Genomic DNA, 18150 nt, shown 5'->3' on the forward strand with positions numbered 1-18150 from the left:
ATAACTACAGAAATGGGAACACGGAAAAGGCGACGCAATAACAGTGGTATGTACTTTAGACCTTGTTGACGAAAGGCTGTGTAAGTTTCTCTATAGTGTACAGTTTGAAGGGAACACGCAGTGTATCTACTGTGTCCTTTTGGAAATGTATGGTTAAAGAAAGAATTCAAATAGTAAAATGTAAGACAAAAGAAATCAAGTAAAACTGTAAGACAAGAAGATGATTTATTCCGCTCATCAATATCATTTGAGAAGAGTAATTTGTCATATATAGTAGAAAAGGGACAACAAAAGATAAATAAAAGTGTGCAAGTATTGAAGTTATATCTTGAAACATATTAACGGTCCCGTTAAATATGCAATAAGTATTTATATATATTTCTGACAAGTTTACAGGATGCGTGAAGCGGGTCTCTTTGTTACTGTAGATTCGAAAGTCACTCTTGTTCAAGTGACTGTTGCTGTTTTTGTCGTGTTGATGTTCATGTGAAACATTTTCCAGTTGGCTTTAAACACATCCTTTGCGGTATGAAAGGCTGCAGAAAAAGGCGTAGAAAACATTAAATTATCTCCCTTTACCACTCGCTGTTTAAAATAGCTGTCCATACATCCGTAATATCTTCTCTTTCCAACTGAGACAATAATATTACCATACGTGTCACGCCATGATCAACTAAAGCTATTAATCATGTTTTTAACGAAACTAACAAGTCGACAATATATTACTATATAGGTGGTATATCTATTCATTCTCTCAGCAATGACGCATACGATTTTATTGTGTATTTATTACAGCAATGACGTAACTGCACAAACATGTCTAAATATATCTGCATAAAGAACACAAATCTATTTATCAAATATTTGAACTCGTATATGGGAATACGAGTAGCAAACAATATATTTAAATTTGACAAACCAGTTATGTAAAACTGAAACGTTATTCTAATCCTTCATTCATAGTACCTACTGTTTTCACTTACTGGAAAAGAGCTACACTATTCATTAAACAAGATGTATCACACTTTTGGTTATAGTACGACGTTCACCTGCAATCCGTAGACATTACTTATTAAATATATTGACAAGCGGAAGTGATTCTGTTGGCGGTTATCGTTGCTGTGCAATTGCTTCCTGGTGACCTGAACTGCCTTAAATGAATGCTGAACATGCCCATGGCAGGTAGGTGTGTGTCTGTCTTGCTCACAACATTTGAAGCCATTCTGTCACATTCATAATCATTATTAGTTGTAGGCCTTCTTAATGGTTTATATCATTAGCTTTGGGTTCGTGTCCCTGTAAGCCGAATCATGATAACTCCCACAAGTTCTCTTGTGTTCACGTTTCATATCTATATGTATATATAGTGTGTGCATATATATAGCTGAACTAAAACATGTTGGAAGTTGTAAATGGATTCCAGATGGTGTAAGAGATTCGAGACGACGCTATTAAGAACCCTCGTCACTGGATATTCGCTATTGCTTTAATGTATGGGACGAGTGCCAGTGCGAGGAGTTCCGTAATGGATTGCTTACGGATTGTTGTAAGCAAGAGCTGAGCCGTGCCACGGACTTGTTATACAGTAGTATTCATACTTCTGTTGCTATTTTTTTTACGTGCCTTGTTACATGCTGCCTCTATATTTAAGCGGAATGCTAGGGCAATTAAGAGACATTTCATAGGCAAATGGTATGATACCGAATGTCACTATAGTAAGCTAGAGGCCAGGCGAGGACGTAGACGGTACAGAAGCTGCAAGGGTCCAGCTTCTTTGTGTCATTGCGACAGCTTCGTAATAGATATATTTCAACCACTAGACGTAAGCTTACTTCATTTTAAAAAAGAACAGTTGAATATCCTAGAGAGGTCGCTTCATAACATTAAATCGTTTTGGAAGCAAGTTAAAAACATGAGTTGCAGTAAACCTTGCCTATATATATTAGTACGGATGTTTGGTACGAATATTTTAAAAGATCTGTTTTCAAGTTCCATCCTTGAACAAAGATGAGTTTTTTACACTCAATTAGTGTTGATGATGCAGACAATGAAACAAAAATGTATCATGAGCTGGAGTCAACGATTACAGAACAAGAGATACTGAGTGGTATAAAATTATTAAAGGGTGGGAAATCATCAGGTTTAGATATGTTATTACCGGAAATGTTCAAATCATCATGTGACCTAACTATGCCTTTCGTGCAAGTTTTATTTAATAGAATATATTCCACAGGCGAATTTCCCTCCTCCTGAGAGCAACGGTATCATAGTACCTATCTACAAAATGGCCCTAGAGATGATCCTAATAACTACAGGGGTAAAACTTTAATTAGTATATACGGAAAGATATTTGCAACTATAATTAAGCGCAGATTAAAAACATGGGCAGAAAATAATAATAAGATATGCGAAGAACAAGCAGGCTTTAGGCCTGGATACGCAACAACGGACAACTTGTTCACACTAACAGCTTGTATACAGAAATATTTAAGTAAACGTAGGGGTCGATTCTATGTTGCCTTTGTAGAGTTTAAAAAAGGATTTGACTCTATAGATAGAAATAAACTTATGTATGTCCTCCAAAAATGTGGTTTACTTGTTAAAATGTTGACTATGATCCAGTCTATGTATTCGTCTGTAACAGCATGCGTACGGTGTAACGCTGGTTTTACTGAGTGTTTTGATTGTCCTATCGGACTAAAACAGGGCTGTGTATTAAGCCCAATTCTTTTTACTCTTTTTATTAATGAGTTGGCTGCCGATATTCTTGATACTTGTCGTAGGGGAGTACAATTATACCCTGATTTACATGAACTGTTTCTACTGATGTTTGCCGATGATGTTATTTTCATGTCTGATAGAGTTAGTGGGCTACAAGAGCAACTGAATATTCTCGATGACTACTGTTCAACATGGAAGTTAAATGTCAACCTTTCAAAAACAAAAATCATTATTTTTCGAAAGGGTGGAAATCTTAAAAAATGTGAAAAATGGTATTATCGCAATGAAATTGTAGAAGTTGTTCCAGAATATAAGTACCTTGGGCTACAGATGACTCCATCATTAAATTTAACAAGGGAAGTATCCCATTTGGCGTTAAACGGAAAATGAGCACTAATCAATATTTTAAAATGTGTTTGGACATATGGAAAAGTCCCACTCGGAACATTTTTCAAAATATTTGATTCAAAAATTAAACCCATCCTTCTTTACGGATGCGAAATATGGGGACATCAAAGACTAGAGGTGGTAGAGAGGGTCCAGTTTCTCGCATGTAAATACTATCTTGGTACTGGCATTAACACTCCTAATGTGATGGCTCTTAGGAATGTGGTCGTTACCCATTGCTTGGGTCTATCAAGACGTTGGATGTATAACTACTTTTCTCAGCATTTTCCAAACCAGATTAAAAGATATGTACTCCCAAGAATGGACAAATATAATAACATCTAGCACTAGATATGAATGTTATGCAAGTTTTAAGATTAGCCTTGAAGCAGAGAAATATGTAATAGATTCGACCTTGTGTACATTTGCAACCGACTTTGCTCGTGCTCGAGTTGGATGTACACGGTTAAATATTGATACCGGGAGACATAATAAAATTGCAAAGTCTGAAAGGGTATGTACATATTGTAATTTAAACAACGTCGAAGATCTGTACCATTTCACCTTTATATGTCGATCCTTAAAGAACATTCGAAAGAAATACATACCAAATATTTAAATCGCCTTCAGTACAACAATTTGTTCGCCTCATGGCAACCACAAACTATCAAGACTTAAAATCTGTAATGTTCTATTTCAAATATGCATTCAAGAGTAGAAATTAAATGTGAATCTTTTGTTTAATAGATCCTATACTGTACCATGTACACTTCATGTATATGGGCCTATGGCCTTCATACAATAAACATTTGATTTGATTTGATTTGATTTTCTCGAAAAAAGTCAAAAACGTTCCGCCATTTGATTTTATCTACTTAAAGCATATCATTTACAAAATATCTGTTGTAAGCTTCGTTATTCACTGAACAATGAGTTTATCCAGGATGGCTGTTTATACACTTCAGGGAACTTACAATCTGACTGGCATAAACACTCAGTTCTGATACATTTCAGTCCAGGTGATGTGAGCAATACAAAGAAGGAGGATTTCAATGATGATTTTGCATTCGCATAAAAGGTACACTGCTTAAACTCTATTGTAAAGCACGTACATCTGCTGCTTTTTTCTGTGTTGTGGTATGTCAAAAGTATCACAGAAGATGCGTTATTTAACAGTTAAATCACATGCGTACCATATTCGTTTTTGTGTATTCTAGATCCTACTGGGTGTGTATGATGCCTTCAGACATACTCCTTGGTGGCTAAACAGTTATGTCATTTCGCAGGATCTGGTGCAGGGAGAATGATGTTTGGAGGACTTATCCGCATTCTGCTCATGTCCCTACAACTATACATCGGTATGAAAGTACATTTTCATGTAAATGAGACTTCTCGTGATACGAATGTTAGGGCACGCATACTGTGTAAGGACAATCATTATTAGTTTTGCCCTATTCAAATATGCTAGAGGCCCTTTTGTTGTATTAGGTAAATGCGGTTTTGAGAAGACAAATTTTATATATACAAGTCAAACTTTGCGTAAATTCTACCTTATGGTGTGGTAGTTTGTTTTCAACTGTTTCACATTCTATGTGTGTAAATGCATAGTTTATTTTCCGGTTTATCTTTGCTTTCCTTACAGGTGTAAGTGAACTTTTCTGCCCGTCAGTCTCCGAACTCAATACAGCTACACAGTTGACATGTTTCACTCGAAGCAACGTCTTAAAAACCCATACTTACTTATCACCAACTCAGATCCGGTTGTCACGTGCGTGGATCCTGGAAAACTGTGTATAACCCTTGACGATAACTACAATGCATCGTTTCTCAATGTTACACACAGTCTATTCACTATCTGCCGTGTCACCCAATCCGATGCTGGAAGATGGACTTGCAGGCCTAAAGACTCGAATCCGGAGATATGTGACTTGGCAGTAATGAGTAAGTAGATGACTTTTATGCAAAATTGCTGCTGAAATCCAAGCTTCTATTGGGACACGGTTCCGTTCAAACACGCGGAAATTGTGATGCAAATTATAAATACATGCCACACCCTGGACAGTGATATTGCACAAAAGGCGAGGTGATGCAGTAATTTGAGGAATAAAAAATGCTATGACTAAAGTTCTGACAAACCAAGGACTTGAACCACGAAGAAAGGAATGTCTACAAGGTGCAACTCTGTACACGATGTATGGTACATTAATCAACTGGGCGACTCATGTCGACTGCTTTCGGTATCGTTTATGTCATTGATGGTGTCAATTATCATTCGAGGTCTATGTGTGTATATAAGGATACTCTAGTGAAACATTCCAATGGCCATCATCCGTCTTCCTTTGTGTAAATGTCGTATCTTTTGATATACGTCCAAATGTCAAATATTGTGTTTTGAGGTGAGCATGGCTGCTACTTAATACTGTTTGTCAACACAGTGAAGGAAATAGATTGTTTGTATTTCAAAATGTGACTGTCACGTACATCATGACTCGGAAAGGTTGTTAAACGCTTGTCGAACCCGAAGAGTGTAACTCCTATTCACACCATAACATTTTTAGGTATCACAAAGGTCAGTGGTTGGTGAGTCCGTTTTACGCCACTTTTAACAATATATCACGGCGATGACCATGGACTTCAAGAAATTAAACCACGCATTACGTAAAATTCCATTATTGAAATATACACTACAGCAATGAGATGGAAAATCGAAATTAATTTGATGGCTTTTATCATTCCTTCTTTTAAAGCTCAATATTCTGTTCGAAGAATATGCTGATTGAGAAATTACTTTGATGGTAATAAATAACTTGAATTCATTACTTTTGATGACATGTTATCTCATATGCACATATTCACAATCTTGTACAGGAAATCATCAGATGAGAGTAAACAACTATATATTTGACCGTAAGTTGTCGTTCAAAACTACACCTGTTATCCGAGAAAATACTAAAGATGTTGCATTAATGAGAGGTTATTTATGTATCATGTAAAACAAATACTACAATTTCGTTTTTCGGACTATGTCATCATGCCAGTGCTTTAGTAATTTGCACTTTCAGCGGATACATCTGGTCGTATTGGACGACAAATTTAAGAAAATGATTGTGCCGTTTTGAAGCTCCAAATTTAAAAGGACCATGATCCTATCTTTTCCGTGGTATACTTGCCTTGTGGACGACAGTAAACGTACAGAGGTTGATCCATTGTTTCGTAAAGGGTGGAGAGAGGGGAAACGCGAACATTAAACCACAAACGCATGGTACATTGAATAGTTTTGCATATGGACACCCATTGTACCCTTCGTCGGATTCAACTCGGTACATATACTCCTATGTGTAATACGCCTATATATACCTCTAGAACACAGAAAGAAATAACATATAATGCTAACACACACACACACACACATACACGCTCCCGCGGAACATTACCAAATTGCTGTACATTTGTAATATCATATCGTATCTCTCAAACAGTTCTGCAAATATAAGAAAAATAGCTTTTGAAGCAGATGCAAGGCAGTTAGACGGTAACAATAATTTCTTATGTTAGAAGCGAGCGTTTGGTATTGTTTTGACGAATTCCTGTTTATCTGGAATGAAATCGTTCACATTAGAAAGTGTTCATCAACAGCGAAGCTTATTGTATTGACACTGAAACAGGTTATGAATCAGTTAACCGATCGTATGTTAATAAATCCCCAGATTCGGGTACGGTGACAGGCCTATCCACTCGATTCAAGAAGTCGCCCCTTGATTACAAAATAGGGTTCTGTGCACCTAGTCCAAACTAGGACCTCCATTGGTCTTCACTTTGTAACAGAAAACCCATTCCAGTGATCATATTACAATGTTACTTTGTATCCTAAACTGTCAACATACCAAACTGTCGACGTTAAACAACGTAAGCGCGAGTTACGTCTTGAATGAGGCCCAATGATCTCACCCTGTATCGCAGACCTGTTAGATTGCCAGATTGGCACGAGATGTGATGTTCCCCCCATGCCATAACGCTGGTGTTACCAACCTGTCGACGTTAAACAACGTAAGCGCGAGCATACCGTTCACCTCGCGGTCTGTACACCCTTGCCCTGCCATCTGAGCTGTCCAAGTTTTAATATCAGGTGCGTGAACTTCATTTGCCAAGAAGCATGCAAAAGTGAGTAAGTTCACTGTGCACAAAGTGCACGTGCCACGCGCGATACGTGACATCAAATTTCATGCAAAGTACTTTGCTACGTGTTTATATAAGGCTATTTTTTATAACTATGTTATGCATACTTACTTTTTCCTTTAGTAAACATGATTGTTCCCCTTGGGAATGCCATTGAATGCGAATGTTACAGCGTTAGATAATTCGTAAGATCCATCCCTTCGCGACGAACGTGATATGTTTTCAGCGTTAGTGACGACATCTCCACCAAAGGCATAGCCTCCATTACAACTACCTTGTGGGATCCACCAGAACCCGATGGTGGCCTCCACGGAAGCATAATCAGCACTTCCGGGTTCCCCCACAGTTATGTACGGAGAGAGAACAAGGCGTTGTTTTATTCGATTTACCTTTCTTGTGACAACAAAACGATGATGATGGCGACGACGACGATAAGAACGAGGGCTGACAACTACAGCAGCAATAATGATTGAGTTGAGGCTGTGGCTCAGGGCGTTTTAAGTAATAGTTTATATATATGCCTTAAATTAGACCCCAAAGTAACATGAAATGTGCACTTGAGAAGGCTTATATCACGAATCTATGACTGTTAAAAGCCACAATAAATTATTATCAATCCCACGATTGCAATACACTGGAATGCGTACGAGGTATAAATAACTGTTTATTCAGCTGCAACCAGGACCGTCATATGAAACAATTGGGACACACAACCGTGTTATAGGCGTATAGTGGATCGAAGGAAGACAAAGAGATTGTGATGACAGCAAAGTATTAAAATATGCAGAGTCTGCAGTTACGTCCTGAAAATACATTTTAGAACTGACACACGCATGCGCAGTGAAAACGACAGCGTTGTTCCCCTAATATTGAGCGGATACGTTGAGTCGGATATCTGTGCTACTCGTACACAATGAATACATTCACAACATGTCAATACACTTGAACAATAGTGTTTATGGAAACAGCGAAATAGATATGGACTATGTATCTAGTTTATGGTATCTAGCTTTACAGATGTCTTGATCGATGTGTCACTGGCGTATTGATGACATTCAGTAGGGGTTGTATCGATAGTTCCAGTCGATTATTCAAGCATGGTACATTCAGTGCAGATTCAAGGCATAATGTAAGGAAGTACACTTCAGATGGAATACATTTACCCTTAACAAACCAAACAGTAAAGTGTGTTCAGTCCGAAACCATTACTGTGTTTTGCAAGGGTTATAGATATACACATATGTTTGTGGTTTTAGTATCACACATTAAAGAAGGGTAAATGACTTACCTGTGATGGTGTAACCGAACTCAATAACAGTGAGATTCCAGTGCTTGTCTTAGCAGTTGAATACCAGCCTTACACCACTGTAAAGTTTGTGTTTCGGTCACTTTAAAGGTTTAAAGGTTACTGAGACCGAGATCGCTAACGTTCAGTAATTGTGTGACATCCGAGTCTGAGGTGTGAAGTTTGAATCTACAGAACAGAGAGGCCTCGAATTTCGTAGTGGACTGGAATGTCCACGGTCAGCGTCACTTCCTTATGGAATCCTGGAAGTGACATTGTCGCGTTTTTTAGTCAATTTTTAGGCTCTTTTTACACATCTTAGATAGGGCGACAATGCGACAACGCGACATATTTTGACCTTGAAAAGTGTCGCTATGTCGCACATGCGACATCACGACAATGCGACAAATGGGCGAAATGTTGCGTTGTCGCATTGTCGCTCTTTGGTTAGTTTTTGCCTCATTTTGCATGTTTTTGTCCCTTCTCAGATTCCATACTTCCTCATACAGGGAAAGGGTCTCTGTGTCCTTGTCACTGGCGATGTCACATGTTGGGGTCCCTGGGGCTGTTAGAAAAAGGCTACATTAAGAAACGAATATTGTATTATAGACCATGAGTGATTAGAAATAATAATATTGTATGCACTACTATAGAACTAAAGTTGTTGTTTTTAACCGAGTAAACGGCAATATATACTACATGCACATTACATTGGTTATATTCAGACATTCTCCTGGCGATATCACTGAAAAGACCGCCTCTGTGACCTAGTGCACATATATAGCGTCTGTTCGTCGAGCGGAAGCTGTGAGGTTAGATACCGAGGTGTGCCCTAACTAAAGGGGCGGTGGGATAGCGTATTGGTTAAAGCGTTGGCTCGTTACGCCGAAGTGAGTGAGTTAAAAGTTAAAGTCACTTTGGCAATATTTTCAGCCATATCGTGACTAAATCAAGTTATAGATTAATAATAATTGAAGGTAAATTATACAAACCTGTCCACGAAGGACAGTAAAACAATTAGATTATCACAGATATAAATTAGTAATTAAATCTAAATCATCTTATCTATACATGACAACACAATATAAGAACAGGCTATAGATTGCCAACATCTGAAGGTACATCACCATACTAGGACCATGGGGACTTACAGTACATTTGCTTCCTGCATGGACCCTAGCTGGATTTACACTACACCATCATTTTGATCTAGCCATAAATTAAAATAACATATACTACGGTTAAAAATAGTAGTATGTTTAAATTCACTTTAATTGTTTTGGAACTTAAGTACCCTCTCAGGAGGACAACGTTACGCCGAAGACCAGGTTCGATTCCTCACATGGGTACAATGTATGAAGCCCATTTCTGGTGTCTCCAGCCGTGATATTGCTGCAATATTCCTAAAACGCCGTAAAACCATACTCATTCAACCCACTAATTCAAAAAGATATCAAAATGCGGTACTTGTAACCCTGATCGGCGCTCGGTGTAACATGTTTATACAAGGACTGGTCGGCTCGGAGACAGTAGATTGTGTTTGAGAGGGGTATGCAAGTTCAACTGCGGAATGTTATCTAGATGGCCAGCACCATAAAATACGGGATCAGGTTTAATCTTCAGCGTGCTTGTTGAAGGAAGTGAAAAACGAGATGGTGTGCTCAGACTTACTGCATGTCATTCTTTCCAAACTGCATAGACAGTGGCTGATGCCGTCAATCGCTGGTTTGATTCGCGCCAGATATTTACGCACGGTGTGACTTAAACTCTTAACTCACTCACTCACTCAATATTTACACTCGGCCGAAACATTGCCAACCTTGGGAATAAGACCGGCGTTCTGGCTTAAATTTCCTTCTTATGATTCGGGGCGGTGGGGTATCCTTGTACTTTAAAGCGCTCGCCCTCGTCACGCCGAAGACCCGGATTCGAATCCCCACATGGTTACAATGTGTGAAGCCAATTTCTGGTGTCCTCAAACTTGATATTGTTGGAATATTGCCAAAAGCGTCGCAAAACTAAACTCACTCACTTATTCACTTCTTTTGATTCTGCTAGTTCGAGTTATAATTCAGATGCAAAGAAGACAAATCACAAATATCTAAAACTCACTCCCTGACAGAGTTAAATGTTTTTGCCAAATACCTATTGGAGATAAGTATATTGTATTTTTCTGGTATAAGAGGATGCAAGTGTTTTATCAGGCTACGAAACATTGAACCTATGGACCAATTCTTTCCCGCACGACGTTACAGGGGAGTTGCAGATGACACATTTCTCATCATATTTGCTCTGAAAGCGGACAGACAGTGTTCGCTGTATATACCACCAAATGTCAGTAGTCTAAATTCTATTTGAATTATATGATAATGCTTGGCTTTTACGTATTATTTTAACAGTCTAAGGCTATATTTAATGTTGCAGAGACACCAACGTGCAACATCACAAGTTCAGATGACACTGATGTACTTGTCCAGTATCAGGAACTGGCACTTACAGTGGACGTGCGAGACTACTACTGCTCCACCACCCACAGCGTCTCCCTCCAGACCGGGGATGTGACAACCCCTGCTGATGGAAGCTGACTCTGTACCAAGTGTCTCTGACAACACTTCATCAGTAACACTAAATGTGACGGACTCCCATCTGGGTACAGTAGGGCTGGTGTTTAGATGCCACAACAGTCAGCGGGGTCTTTCGTGTGGCGGTGTGAATAAACTCGGTTAGTGTTTCGGTATCCCTATGAAGCAAGCATTTACCGTTGGTGTTGATAGAAGTAAAATACTACATTTGTTTTATTACACATTGAATGACAAACATATGGTTCAGAAAATGGCAGGACAATTTCCACATGCCTCGTCAACCAGAAGGCTTCAGTGGTTATACTTAACCGAGACGATGAGACCTAGATAGGATGATATAACGTGTGAACGTCATAAATAGTATTTTGTTGATGCTATAAGCAGTTCATATCTATGCTTTCTTTTCATAAATTGGCTTAGTCATGGCTGTTATCACCCAGGAGGTGCTGCGATATTTATATCCTCCAAACAACATCCTCGCAACAATATATCTTCAATAATGCTGTTTTCGTCTCTCCATGAAGTCCTTTGTTTTAACAGCACTTTTAAGTCCACCAACATGCGACATCACCAGTGACAAGGACACAGAGACGCTTACCCTACAGGAGGAAGTGACACTGACCGTAAACATTACTGCGTATTACGATGTACGAGGCTCCTACTGTTCTGCAGAATCAAACTTTACACTGCAGACCGGGGATGTCAAACAACTTCTAAATGTTGGTGATCAAGGTCTTCAATCAGTAACCTTTAATGTGACCAAAACACACCTGGGTGGTGTAAGGCTGGTATTCAACTGTCAAGACAAACACTGGAATCTCAGCTGCGATGGTGTAACAGAGCTCAATAACAGTGAGTCATTTGTCGTTCTTGAGTGAGATATCCTAAAACCACAAACATATGATGTGTATAACTATGCCTCCTTCAAGACACAATAATGGTTATATGTCCTGAGATCCTGTCATCTGCTGATAACAGTTCGCTATTTGGTTTGTTCTGAATGTGTTAAATGTGTTCCATCTGAAGTGTACCCTTACATAATATCCTGAATCGAAGTGCCAAATTGCCACTCATGAATATCAACTGTAACTATCGATACAACAACCCCTTCTGAAAATGTCATTCCATACGCCAATGGTACATCGATCAAGATATTGGTAAAACCCTAAAATAATTACATAGTCCATTTATAGTTCGTCGTTCCCATATACACTATTGTGCAGGTGTATTGAGTCATATTGGCATATTGTGAGTGGGTGGTGAGTGAGTGAGTGAGTGAGTGAGTGAGTGAGTGAGTGAGTGAGTGAGTGTTTGGCTTTACTCCGCATGTAGCAATATCCCGGCCATATCATTGCGGATGACGGAGAGATGGGCTTCACTCATCGTGCCCATTGTGTATGATAAACATGACTGCATGGTATTGAAGAATAGTATATATCATTCACATGCGCATGTCAATATCACGTGTATGTGAAGATATAAACCATTCTTCAATACCATACGGTTATTTTATCATTCACATATCAAAAAGCATTTTAGGCTCAAAACTGTTTGATAGCCCCCTCGTATTGTAAATGTATTCACTGAGTAACACAGAAATCCGACTCAACATATCCCTCAACACTGGGAACATCGCTGTCTGTTTCAGTGCGGATGTGTATATTAGTTCTCAAGTGTATTTTCAGGTCGTGACTGTAATCAAAACAATTTAGTTTCAAATTTAATATCAGAAGTTATCCATTTACAAAACAACTGCATGTTTTATTACTGTGCCGTTATCACAATATCCTGTCTTCTTTCGATCCACTATACGCCTTTAAGGCGGCTGCGTGTCCCAATTCCTGCATATGCGGCGGGTTACGGTCGGGTGGCGGCTGGGTAGCAGTTATTTATACTTCGTAAACATTCACGTGTGTAGCAATCGTCGTATTGATCATATTGTACTATTGCATTTAACAACCATTATAAGCCTTCTCCAGGTGCCTGCTGCTAAGGCAGCAATAAACAAATCTGTAACACCACTTCTTATTCCATACTCTGATTATAAAGCTATCATCAGATCGTATATCTGATCATTTGTCTGAAACATTGCCGATGTGACGCTAAATGATTGCTCACTCACTCACTCACTCTGCAGATGCACATTTCATCTTACGTTGGGATGTAATTTAATGCATATATCTAACTATAGCTCGAAACTCCCCTATGTTACAGAAATGAAAGCACGTGAAATGAAGTAGCCACAGCTTCAATTCCAATCATCATTACTTCAGTAGTTGTCAGCCTCGTTCTAATCGTCGTCGTCGTCATCATCATCGTCGTTTTTGTCGTCAAAGAAAGGTAAATCGAATAAAACCACGCTCGTCAGTTAAGCCTTGTTCTCCTCCGTACATAACTGTGGGGAACCCCTCAGTGCAGTGTATGCTACCGTGGAGGTGAATAACTCCATACCACCAGCATCGGGTCCAGGTGGATCCCAAGAAGGTATTTGTGATCGATGCAGGAGGCTATGCCTGTGCCGGAGACGTCGTCACTAACGCCGAAAACACATCTCCTTCGCCGCCAAGTGATGAATCTGACGAATTATCTGCAACATCCGCAGGCATGCCTAAGAAGGAGATAGGTGTCATTGTACAAAAGATTGTCCCCAAGATGATCAGACATGTATTAATGAACTGTATGCCTCTGTAAAAAGCCGAAGGATACGACACAAGAGAGTGATGACACAGCAGTATAAGCGCCCTTGTTATATTCCATCATCATGTGCTGTATGTTCTGTTTCAGAATTTCATTAAATTCACTCTCCGTAAATGCGTGCTTCTATATCCCAAGAAAAAGTGAAGGAGCAGTATGTCGCAGTTCAAACGAGGTTAGAGAGAGGCATGATTTAATGACTGTATGGGTATAGTTAGGGATGAAACGCACCATCGTCTAACGTAGACTTAGAAATGCGTTATGCTTTCCTTATGATCTTAAACAATGTCATTCATCCTGGTTCACATTACTGGGTCATATACATAGGTCATATTGTTCCCGTTGTGTACAGATGTACATATGAGTACATACATGTCATATATTGCCAATATAGACTACACACTAACCAGAGAACCCTTATGCTGTGTCCAGGGGTGACTTCATGAATCGCGTGGTCAGTTGTTCGCTGAACCCCAAAGCTGGGTATTGTTGTTCGTAACACCAGATAACTGGATGGATAACCTGTTTCAGAGTCAAGAATGAACAACCTGCTCTTGGAATATCTGGATTGTTGGTGATTGAAGCCTTTAGCTCAATTTTCGCCTTTGTATCTATTTTCTTATCACCTTGCACATCACCTTATACTGTAATGGATACCAGTGAAACAAGATATGTATGACGATCTGAAATGTGATGGTCCTCACTTGCGTCCTATATGAAAGCATATACTAGTAAATACATACAGACGCAATACATACAAACGTAAGAGTTGGAGTTGAATTTGGGGTTTTCTTCAAAACAGGACGCATTCTTGGAAGCAAACAATCTCCGTTGTTTACACAGTACATATTTTGGGTCACTCGTATCATACGTAGAGAACAGTAAACTATTTCGTTGAGATCTAAGAGGATTGTTCCTTTAAAGTGTCTGCAACAATTACTAGAACTTGTAGAAAGGGTTCATTAAATGGATGGGGTAGCAGCTGTGGGGGTTTTGCTGAGAGTGTACCCCAGTGACACTGGTCGATGCATATTCTTTGTCTCACTGACTGGGCAGACTAATCCTCGAACAACGTGCCGCCGGGATATAGCTACACTTCTACCTAGCACTTTCCACTGTGAACTATTTGATTCCAGAAAGAGACGGAATTCCCAGCACAATGGACCTGGACGTCAAAACACAGGCTCCTAACATAAGTATCAGTGTTTCCTTATTACTGCCTTGCCTGTGCTTCAACATCAACTTTTTTATATTTGCAGAACTGTTTGAGAGATGGGACATGATACTGCAAATATAAAGCAATTTGGTAAAGTTCCATGTGTGTCCTAGCATGACATGTTATTTCTTTGTGTGTGTTAGAAGCATATGTAGTAGTATTACATACAGAGTTGATTCAGACGAAGAATACTCTGGGTGTCCATATCCATGCGTTTGTCGTTTAGTGTTGACCTTTCCCTCTCTCCACCCTTTACGAAACCCTAGATCAACCTTTGTATGTTTACTGTCGCCTATAGGGCAACTATACCTCGGAATAGAATGGATAATGGTCCCTTCAAATTTTGACATTCGAAACGACTTCATCATTGTTGATATTTGTCACCCAACTCGATGAAATGTATCCAATGAATTATATTGAAAGGTGTAAATTATTAAATAAATGGCATTCTGCCATAATGTAAACTCCGATTATTGCAACATGTTTAGATATTTCTTCAGAGTTTCCCGGATAACTGTAATATTTGGGGAAGGCAGTTCACAGTCAAATGCATCATTCTCACACCCAACGTTTTCCCTGTTCGAGATGGTTAATATGTCCCTGTTTCTGAGGATCTCTATCCAAATGCTTATCCTGTTTGTGATGATTAATATGTCCCTGTTTTGGGGAATCTCTATCTCAATGCTTTCCCTGTTCGAGATGATTAATATGTCTCTGTTTCTGAGAATCTCTACCCAAATGCTTATCCTGTTTGTGATGATTAATATGTCTCTGTTTCTGAGAATCTCTATCCAAATGCTTATCCTGTTCGTGATGATTAATATGTCTCTGTTTCTGAGAATCTCTATCCAAATGCTTATCCTGTTTGTGTTGACTAACATGTCTCGGTTTCGCGCAACCTACGCTGGTTGTAACATGCATTCTTATGCACTGAGAATACAGGACCTGTCTGACCTGGTTGATTGTTTGCCACCCCCACCCGAAGCCGTGAAAGGTTAATAATATAATCAATGACTGAATTTGTTCGAGATTCGATAATATGCAATCATCTGTTAAAATGTAATGCGTCGAACTAAAAACTATATATCAATAAACTCGAGCTTTTAAAGGAAACTAGAAATTGTACACTGCACTTCGCTTTTTGTTTTCAATCACTTGTCATAGTGCACTATATCCTAAACCAAACATTGTATAACAGAATAGAACTCCCAGAACATAAGGGTTCGAAGTGCATGACATTCTCAGCACATACAGAAGAAAGTATGGGGCTATGACCTGGCGGTTCTCTCCCAGATCGCATCATAACAAAAGAGTATGAAGGTTGATGCTTATTATTACCTTGCCTAGTTGAGGAAACGAGGACTGGTCATTATATCTTGTCTGAGTTTCCATGTTAACTTTAGACTTATGTCAGTGCAATGGACTTACACGTCAGTTCACCCCAATCACTTCACCCCACATTACATTATCTGAAGTATGTTTAACCCTTCTTTTTATTGTCTTGTTCTTTTATATATCTTTGAACTCGTGCACACATAACATATTCGACAGCATGTCATCAAACGTAACGAATACAATTATTTGTTGCTATCAAATTACTTGTTTAATCATCATATTATTTGATCAGTTATCAGGAATATTAAGCTCTAAAAGAAAGAACGATAGCATGTAAAGTTATTTTAGATGTAATGAGGTATCCAAATTTCAATAATGGAATGGTGATATACATATATAATTCTCTGAAAGAATTGTCGATTTTTTCAGTCAATCATAGAATGAAATAAGGTTGCAATAATACCATCACCTGCATGTGTCTTTTTAAATACCAGCTTCTGGAAAGCTCGCATTTAAATATCAACACACCCCTTTTACTGATGAATTACGAGTGTTGGGAAGACTATGGTGTGTTTCTCTGTCTAAATGTTGCGTACATTTGTCAAAATTTATAAGCTATTTGTTTACACAATGTATTTAAAAAATTACATGCATGGTGTACGTTTCAATGCTCTATATAATATTTCCAATAAGCAAACTTTCCTTGCTGTTGGTGATTTAATAATACATTGCCTATCGTAAACAGCAAACAGTATCCTATCCGTCGATGTTACCTGTGTATGACATATTTCAGACTCTGGTGTAATACAAAATATTCCTTGGAAAATGATTTACTGGGAAAAAAAAGGAAAATGTTTTAAATGACTATTCGTTGTGTGAGTATGAGTATATTTGCTATTCATCTATTGTATGTTTTGTATGTGGGCCATTCGCCTTTTAATAGAAATGTGTCACTATTACTACTGTCATACTACGTATGTATCCGGTGTAATAACACAATATGCTTTTTAAGCACTATTTTAACTACTATTTGGAAAAAATGAACATGAAAACTATGGAAAATCAGTATATTAGTTACAACATCATTGAATCAATCGGAGAATAAAATAACATTGAATTGATATCACCAGCTGCCATGATGAAACTGGAATTCATCGCTCTTTGTTACAACATACAACCCTCCATACTAATGAATCTGGATCGTCTTCAGAGGCAAGTGTGTATAGTGACATGTTTGTTCAAAACTGACCAACTACATTGATATTGAATTATCTAAAAATATTTCCCTACACATGATCTATCCGATACACACTGTCGCAAACACTTAGGGTTTTCATAATGCAAAGCCTCGAAACTTGCTGTTCTATCGCAATGGAAGAGCACAATCTTTACTACAAACGAAGATGAAAAGTTTATTTAAAGGAAGTTATTTTAACCATATGTGTTCATTAGTGACGAGAGTTTTCTCCGTCTTTCATATATTTTTGTTTTTCTTTGTTTTCTTCTTCGAAGAGTGTTTTTGTTACTTTTCTGACACATATAGAATTGCATTATTGATCACTTTTTTGTTTGTTGGGTTATTATATTTTGCCTACTTGCTTTGTGTTCAGGCCAGTTTACGGTTCAATATTTCAGCGAATATTTTTGTCAAAAATCACTAGGAATATGGGTTAATTCCTGACACCAAATGTTATCTGAATAAAATCGTATTGTCCCTAAAAGACATCATGGATTACAGTGCAATTTCCCTTTAG

At 38.5% G+C, this 18150-nt stretch overlaps 2 long non-coding RNA genes across 5 annotated transcripts in view; both read left to right on the forward strand.

Annotated features, from left to right (window-relative positions):
• LOC124278186 overlaps nt 1-17252 on the forward strand; it is a 32767-nt gene extending 15515 nt beyond the window's left edge. Inside the window, exons 1-6 of one of the 4 annotated variants that reach the window (XR_006899017.1) lie at nt 1081-1182; nt 4395-4466; nt 4751-5049; nt 10994-11291; nt 11692-12003; nt 13366-17252. This is a non-coding gene — a long non-coding RNA (uncharacterized LOC124278186). Of the gene's footprint in view, nt 1-1080; nt 1183-4126; nt 4187-4252; nt 4467-4750; nt 5050-10993; nt 11292-11691; nt 12004-13365 lie in introns of those variants that run through there. The other 3 variants (XR_006899018.1, XR_006899015.1, XR_006899016.1) reach the window with 3 other exon arrangements.
• LOC124278188 lies at nt 2343-3112 on the forward strand. The gene is made up of 3 exons (XR_006899019.1): nt 2343-2497; nt 2530-2905; nt 2965-3112. It is a non-coding gene; the product is annotated as an uncharacterized LOC124278188 (long non-coding RNA).
• Nucleotides 17253-18150: the final 898 nt, after the last annotated feature.

Source organism: Haliotis rubra, unplaced genomic scaffold (genome assembly GCF_003918875.1).
Source record: "Haliotis rubra isolate DU_JTF1 unplaced genomic scaffold, ASM391887v1 Scf2325, whole genome shotgun sequence".
In the NCBI taxonomy this organism is placed as follows: domain Eukaryota; kingdom Metazoa; phylum Mollusca; class Gastropoda; order Lepetellida; family Haliotidae; genus Haliotis; species Haliotis rubra.